This window comes from Hypomesus transpacificus, chromosome 8, assembly GCF_021917145.1.
Source record: "Hypomesus transpacificus isolate Combined female chromosome 8, fHypTra1, whole genome shotgun sequence".
In the NCBI taxonomy this organism is placed as follows: Eukaryota; Metazoa; Chordata; class Actinopteri; order Osmeriformes; family Osmeridae; genus Hypomesus; species Hypomesus transpacificus.
The window spans coordinates 12,084,586-12,093,064 of record NC_061067.1 but is presented as its reverse complement, the minus strand read 5'-3'; the positions used below and the strand labels follow the sequence as shown (position 1 = coordinate 12,093,064).

At 38.4% G+C, this 8,479-nt stretch overlaps 1 long non-coding RNA gene across 1 annotated transcript; it reads left to right on the top strand.

The window, feature by feature from the left end:
- The first annotated feature begins 791 nt into the window (after nucleotides 1-791).
- On the top strand, nucleotides 792-2,337 carry LOC124470224. The gene is made up of 3 exons (XR_006956387.1): nucleotides 792-970; nucleotides 1,150-1,274; nucleotides 2,313-2,337. It is a non-coding gene; the product is annotated as an uncharacterized LOC124470224 (long non-coding RNA).
- Nucleotides 2,338-8,479: the final 6,142 nt, after the last annotated feature.

Below are 8,479 nucleotides of genomic sequence, written 5' to 3'. Positions count from 1 at the left end.
TTGCAAGGGTATGATTATCTTTTTCAACCGATGCCGTCTGACACTTTTGGCCTTGTTTGAACACACACTGGAGCCCTGTCTTGTAATGTTTCTAATATATTTTAAAGAAACTTGGGTTCATCAAAGATTTATTAATTAAGTAGCAACTAGAAAACTCGGTCAACATGTGCCTCCAGTTTGGTGTGTGTCTTTTACTAAAGAACCTGCTGGTAATTCTTCAAGATTGTAGGCCTACAGATCACAGGACATTTTTTTTAGCTAGTCGTTGCTGCCCTCTGGTGTTCGATAGTAATAACACCCCCAATCATTACACGTCTCTCCCCCTCTCTCTCTCTTTCACTTGTGCCAGTGTGCATAATACGGCCGGTCAAACAAATGAGTAAATGGCTCGTTATACCGTTTGTGTTATATGGATATTCCGTAATTCCAAAATTAAACAAAACAACGGAAACCAAGCCTTTACCCATAATCTGGTTCTGACATCCAAAATGGACAAAACGATATTACGAGGCTATTATTCATGTTTTGCAGATATTAGCATAAAGGATATGGAATAATCAAAACAACGATTAATGGCTCGTTATACCATTTGTGTTATATTGTTATTTCATTATTCCCAAAAAAACAAAACAACCAAAAACATGCCGTAATACTTAAATGTGTGTTTGAGTTACTAAAATGACAAAACGATATTACGGCCCTATTTTGCGTTTGTCAACACGGGTTGCAAAATAGAAAAACCAATGGCCACAAGGTACACGGACCCTGGAGCCCTGGCTGTTTGTTATTTACGAAACCTGCAGTTCATCTGGTCATCAGCTCCTTTCTCCGCCCACTATACCATAAATTGCGAGCATTTAAACGCGCAATTGAATAGGCCTCCTTCTCTCTTTCTGTAATGGACAAGCCACCAAAGTCAAAACAGCGAAAACAAAGATTTAGTAAAAACGAAATTGTGCTTGTTCATGAGGTAACAGCAAACAAAAATATTGTGTCGGAATTCCACACCAACACAAAAAAAATGCAATCTGGACCGAAATTACAAATTCCACTAACTTTAATATCGCATGGCTGCTTAATCTGTAACGCATAATGATTTTGTGTTCACTCAACTGAAAAGTGTGATCCTTGTGGCAAAAATCCTTTCAGATCGTCTACTCGGCCTTTGTCTTCGTCTTTCTCGGATTACTGCTGTCATTTCACCAGGAGGCATATGGAAGGGAACCCGCGTGCATCCAGGTTTACACCTGCTTTCTGTGGCTGGTTTATATATGGTAAAGGTGCTTTGGAATAGATATTCTGTGTTCCTAGTCAGTAAAATCATGTGCATTGTACTAGTTCACATTACATGACGGTGCTTAGATTTCATCCTAAAACAGGCCACACTGACTCAAATCAACTGTATATCATCTAATCCACATACTACTGACAACATTTAGCCATTAAATTCCGTTAATGAGACTTTTACATTTCTGTAATTGCTTTACATTTATGCATTAAGCAGACGCTTTTATCCAAAGCGACTTCCAAAAGAGAGCTTTACAAAAGTGCATAGGTCACTGATCATAGCAACGAGATAGCCCCAAACATTGCGGGTAGCCAAAACATGAAGCATACACTGTGAAAACTAAATAAGTCCTGTAGCAGGTAAAGAATTTATATTCTAAAACTGGTTGTTCCCATCCTTGATTGTGATTGGCTATATCGCATTCCATGCCGTTGTAAAACCCAGCATAACCTCACAGGTTGTCCTCATAACATTCTTTAACATTCCATATTACTGCGCATCGAATATTTCAAATTGAAAAAGACGGCAAAGAAGTCCATCTGGCTGTTGCGTGGCAACGATTTATGTAGGAACAATACTTTGTAGTAGCGGAAGAATGACGGTTTATTATTAAACTATTTTGTTTCTAATTGTTTTTATTGATTAAACCATATCAAATATTTGTAATAACAGTTTTAGAAAAGCAGAGTAAGGGGACTCCGCTTCGCGTCGTGCCTAACAACTCCCCTTACCTGTTCTAAAATCAGCGTAAACCACGGCCTCTTGGGGCTTATTGCTTAAATACATGACAATACAATTCTAGAACTGTTATCATTGGCTGCATCACGGGCACTGTGCCCTAGTGAATATAGCAACGGGAACAATGCTTGCACGACTTTATAAAGGATGCATGTATTAAAGTTATGTATTGTGCTTATTAAATTGATGTCTTATGAACTTAGAAGTGTGCTCAGGCTTAAACATGGTGTCTCACACAGGGTGTGGGAAACAGGCTGTATTTTGTGTCGTTATCTCTCCATTTCAGAAGCAACCTTGAAACCGGGCTGAGACAGCACCCAAGCAGGTGGGATGCGTGGGGAAGAACGAACTCCCTGATGCACGAGAGAACAAGCTCAACCCTTTTTTAAATATTTCTGTTTCAATTGCACTGTATAATATATGCTGGGGCAGGGACAGATAGCCAGTTGGACTTCGTGAACCAGCCCAAACTCTGTTGCGGGTAGGGAAACGTAGACAATCCCAGAGCTCTGTACTTGTTGATTTCCAACTGCTGCATTAAAGCTGATCTTATCGGACCTCTGCGACTCCAGACTACTTTTTCTAGAACACATATTTGTGTCATTTATTACCATCATTACATATTGGATTAGACATAAAGATTTTCAGTCCTTCACAGGGCTCTACGCTAATGTTTTCACCAAGGAGTACATGTGCTCCTAAATGAAAAAGGTATGGAGCACACAAAGAAATTTAAGAGGACAGTGTTTTTTTTATTGTATTGGTTTATTAAACATAACTTAACACAGGGGCGTCCTTAGACCCTTTTTACAGGGGCAAGTGCCCAGTATAAATCTGCTGTGCCCCAGTAAAATCTCAAGTTTGAGTTTTAACAATTTATTTTAGTCAGTGCATTAATTTAGGTTGATAACCCTGAAAAAAATAAACGCAGTATCCCAGTCAATGCTTGTAAAATCAAAGCAGTTTAACTGAAAACACAAACCAATGCATGTCAGTGCGCTCTTCTGAGCTTGCCAAATAGCCACTGCAGGACGCACACAGAAGTCCAGGTGTCGGACTCGGCACACAAGCCCGAATTGAGGTAGGCTAAGAAAACATTACACAACTAAAGAAAGTTTCTAAGTGATAGGCCCCCCGATAATCCTATTTTTACTCAAACAAAAACAATATTACATGAAGCAAAAAAAAATTGTAGCTTGCATTAGATGTCCCTACCAAAACTGATATCAAACTTGCATCCCTGAATTGTTAGTAGTGGGTCAGTGGGTTAAGCAATGAGAGTTTCTATAGTCTAATAGTGCATTGTGCGCAACACGCTTGGAAGAAGGGATATGAAAAGGGACCTGTGCCCCAGTACAGTTTTATGTCTAACAATGCCACTGACTTAACAGTTAATGCTGTTAGACAACTAGCGACTTTCACTCTGATAGAACTATAACAAATACTTTAAGATTAAGAAACATGTATATAGTTTATAATATTTTCTTAAAATACTGGGACATTATAGACTATGTAAGCACGCCACAAATTAAAAGGCTTGGTAGTCAAAGCTAGGTAGACCCAGAGCCATATAAAAAGAGAGTTGCAACACTTCCATAGACTTCCATTGTAATCGAAGAAGGTCGAATATATCGTGTCATTTTCGACCTATATTCCCAAACATTGTATTCTTCCAACGTTCAATCCCATTCATGTTCAGTGTTTCCGAAGCATGTTAGCTGGTAAATTGATCAAATTACTGCATTATTTTAAAACTATTTTCAAAACTTGTAAGGGCGTAATAGTTCGTGAAAGACCCAGAGAAACACAAATGTCCGATGAGGCAAAATCCCGGACAATTTTGGAATCCCTGCCGGACTTATTTTTTTAGGTCTCGAAAATAATATATGTCCGGGTAAAAGAGGACGTCTGGTCACCCACATTTTATACAGCCAGCTTTACATAAAGTTTATCGTAAGATATAGCTTGTTAGATTCTAAATGCAGTTATAGCTAGACTGTATGTAATGTAAGAAACTTTTACTTTAGCTAGCTATGATACACGTGCTCTATGTGTATCATAACCAGAAGTTCGTTGGCATACAAAGTTAGTCTTCTCATATTAGCATAGTTAGAGAGAGCGTACGAAGGAGCTGAAATAGGTGTGTCTCAAGTAGGGATGGGCGTGGTTAATCGAACATCCGGATATCCTAAAGTAAGTTAGTATTCAAATACTTTTTTCGAATACTTATGAGCGTAGTTTAATTTGTAAAAAAAAATATGAAAACCCGTCGCGTCGTGTTGTGAACTCTAATAGTTGTGACGTTAGAAATGATGAAAACCATCCAAAAAAGTAGGCTACGCCTGCGTTCTGCTGCGAGTCTCCTTTCATTTCATTTGGCGCTACAAGAAGCATAGTGTCCTGGTAGTACCTAGCAGCAACCTCAGTTCCTGCAGTCTTTTCTACGCCGACATGCTCGTAAATCGACTCTGTACTTGCCTCTGCCCTGAGCATGTTTACATGCTCATTTTCCTGAATAAAAATGTGTATGGCTAATGCAGTTGTGGCTTATTTATTTTCTTACCAGTAGCCATGTAGAGCTAGCGTAATCGGCTGTTTATGTTTGCATCGTGTGGTGGCGCACCGTATCCTAAAGGATTCTGGTTCCAAGTTAATATCCAAGTTAATATGCAATATTTCTCCATGTGTGTGTTTCGTTTTTATTGAGGATAGCCTACCCAATGTGTTTAATTTAGTCCAATGTAGCCTACTTTTTATTTCACATAATAATAGGCTGATCGCTTTTCCGCCAAATTAAGAGCCTACGTCTGAAGACGCAGCGTTTTTTCAAGTTCATTGTCTTTTCGTCATGTTGATAAATTGATCTTTCATTTGTTTTCTTTATTCAACTCTTACTTAATCTAATAGTTTAGCAGTCCCAATTATTGCCAGAATGTGTGGTGGTTCATGTGTTTACTGTATGCTTAGCGTCACGTCAGGCTAATTACATAACGGAACCACATTAACAAAAATAGATTATCCGGATATTCGAAAATAATTTCAGATACTATTCGAATAGTGAAATCAGTTAAAATCTCCATCCCTAGTCTCAAGGTCAATGCGTGAGGTTTGAGAACCCTGCATCTGATTACAGCTAGCAACAATGAATTGCAGAGGGGTCCCCTATCATCCTGCTAGCTGTCGACGCTCGGTAGGAATTTCAGGTTCACTCACTAAAAACAAAATTGACCCTCTCACTGGACATATTGTATAATCATTTTTTTTATTGAATGCAATTGGTTGCCTTGTATATTCTGTTCTATTTACCAAACTCCTTTCTTGTCTTAAATTGAGCTAGTTTGAGCTACATTATGGTAGCTAGTAGGGATGGGCATAATTGATCGATCATCGATCATTAAGAATTTTGTTGATGACATTATTTGTTCATCGATAAAACTACGGCGTGTTCTGTTGTGTAGTGTGAGTCTTGAAGGAATGCAATGGTTGTGGCAGCAATTAAACATTTTACCAAACAGAGCCAATGTTTGGAAAAAAACGCCACAGGCCTACTCAGTTACCGGCAAGTTTCCATGTATTTCAAAAGTAAACATGAAGAGGTTGACGTCTCTGGACCAATAAGGGCCGGGTTTCCCAGATTCGTTAAGAAGCTCTTAACGCTCAGAGCTTCTTAGGAGCGTTTTAAGAACGCTCTAGAAACGCTCTTAGAACGCTCTTAAGAAGCTCTCAGTGTTAAGAGCTTCTTACCGAATCTGGGAAACCCGGCCAAGAACAGCGTATTGGTCCAATTCTATTACTAATATATAAGAAACCTTTTTTACCACCTGAAGCAAAATCACTCGTTGGAACATGCAGAAAGTGTGAGTTTGCGCCAAGCTATTGATAGGTAGGCTATTGATAAAAAGCAAGGTTTTAAAAAGCTTAAATTACTTGACCCCAGGTACGTGCTCACTTGCGGCAAACATTTCTCTCACACCGCTCTGCCTAAACTTTATGCCGAGTGTGGGGAAAAAGTTGAGGAGGTGACTTATTTAGCTACGTGGTCTATCGTTTAATTATCGTTATCAAGTGTAAATATAAATATATCTATTGATAAATGTTTACCCATATCGCCCAGCCCTACCAGTAACCAATTGATATTATGTGTTAATATTGTATTTTATTTTGTATTTTATTTTTTATTTTATACTTTAAATTGGCAACTTATATTTCATTATATGGTAACATATTTTATTTTATTGTATATTTTATTTGTATTCCACTTAGTACTGCTAGTTTATGTATCCTTAGTATAGTTATACCATATATCAAAATTTAAGATTCCTATATGTTTATTGTATGCACCTTCCTGCCAAAGCAAATTCCTTGTCTGTGAAAACTTTTGTGGCAAATAAATCCCTTTCTGATTCTGATTCTAATATACCGAAAATGTCAGTAAATCGAGATGTTGCTGCTGTCTGTCCCGTAGAAAACCATTCAAACAGGTTGCCAGCAGTGGGTTTTTTAGCGAGCTACTTCAATCAAGTGATCACGTGTCGGCGAGATCAAAGTGTTGTAACTCTTTTTATATGGCTCTGGCCCTGTTCTGGCCCTATGTTCACATCGTGCAGTCGCGAGTCCGTCACTTGCATTTACAATATTTGGCATGTAATTTACTGTAGCTGAATGGTTTTCTTCTTAATTTAAGAGGCTCAGAATTTTCACCGCAAAATAGAGGCGCACTTTCACACACGGTTTTTGTACATACCGCAGAATACATAATTAGGCACCCTTTACGCATCCCCTCCCATCTCATCATTTATAGGAAACTCCCACTTTCCCTTTAACCCTCCCGTGAATGCATATGCATTACACGGAAAAGCGCAATTTGCCGTTTTCATGCATGCGATTGTTCTTTACGGTGAATCATAGCGCATGACAACTTCTCAGACACTGTTAGCCTATTGGTGGAGCCCCGAAAACTCCAAAAATGTGGTGGCCGGTAATCACCAATTAAAAAAAACTGTGCGAGTGGCGTCAACTGTGCCAGTAATACCGCAAGTCGAGATACAATTTGAAAACAAAAGCGTTTTGTTATGAACAGTAATCTATTAATGTCTGGACTGATAACGATGACGTGGAGTGTAGCGATTGCGCGGGAGCATAACAACTGTATTTCCAGTTTTTGACATATGATGATATATGCACAGTATTAAATAAATATATTTGTTATACACTGTATTCTGCAGTTATTTAAAGTTAGGATGTGATGTTATCTGCATTCCTTGCAGTCGGGCATTTCCCCCTCCTGCATTCCGGTAGTGGACAATGTGATGGTGAGACAGCGCTGAATTTTGATAACAAATTTGAGTTGATTGTACAAGGTGTTTATGGAACAATTATCATTCAGTACAAGCTAAAATAATACTGCTGCATTAAATCTTCATGATAATCATGAAATCGACTGAAAAAAACGTGTGTGAGGAAAACAAAATATATAAATATTACGAGTAATCATTCTTCCCACATTTACTTTCTGCAGTCTGACTACAGTACGGTCATCTGCGTCGCCAATTCCAACTGTTTCTAAAATGTGCGTAGGCCTGCGGGAGGGTCAGAGTTTGCGTGGAGGACCGCAGATTCTCCCATCAAGTTTGTTTTTTATAAATCATAACCTATGCGTGGAAAGTGATTTTGAAAGAATCTGGAAACACAGGATGTTCATGTAGATCCAGACAGGGTCTTCACTGTGTCAGACCTACTGCATCAAGGTCCATACTCACATGTAGTTGAGCAAGCTGAGCAAGACCCCAAACAGCATGTGGACTACTCCCAGGATCACAGGTATCATCATCTTGTAGGAGTTGAGGAATGATACTTTGTTGATGGCCACATTCCAGACCTGCAATTAACAAATACCTTTAGGAATAACAGTCTTGCACTTGAGTGTTCGTCAACAAAAATTTGGACTAGATATCGTCGTCAACGAACCTTTATCAGGTGACGAAAAAGGAGACGAGACGCAACATAAATGCTGGTCATGTGAGATGACTATAATTAAATGTATAATGCAATATTGTTGATGAATAAAAACGAGACAAAATGTTGTTTACAAAATAAAAAACGAGACGAAATATTATTAAGTTATTGGTAACCCTTCCTTTTACAGTCCCTCAAGAAAAAGGTGTTCACATAGAAAATAAAGGGTGTGTTTTGCGTATTATTGGGTATTACCAATTGGTACCAAGGTGGTTAATACAGAGATAATTTGAAGTATTTACCCCTTAAGTACTAGGTATTTACGTAGAAAATTATGGGTATGTTTTGTGTATTATTGGGTATTACCGATTGGTACCAAGGTGGTTAATACAGAGATAATTTGAAGTATTTACCCATTAACTAAATACTAACGTGCTGGTTATTACTGGGTAATTTTCACTGGTAATAATTAGTTAAAGACAGAAAACAACATTTGTA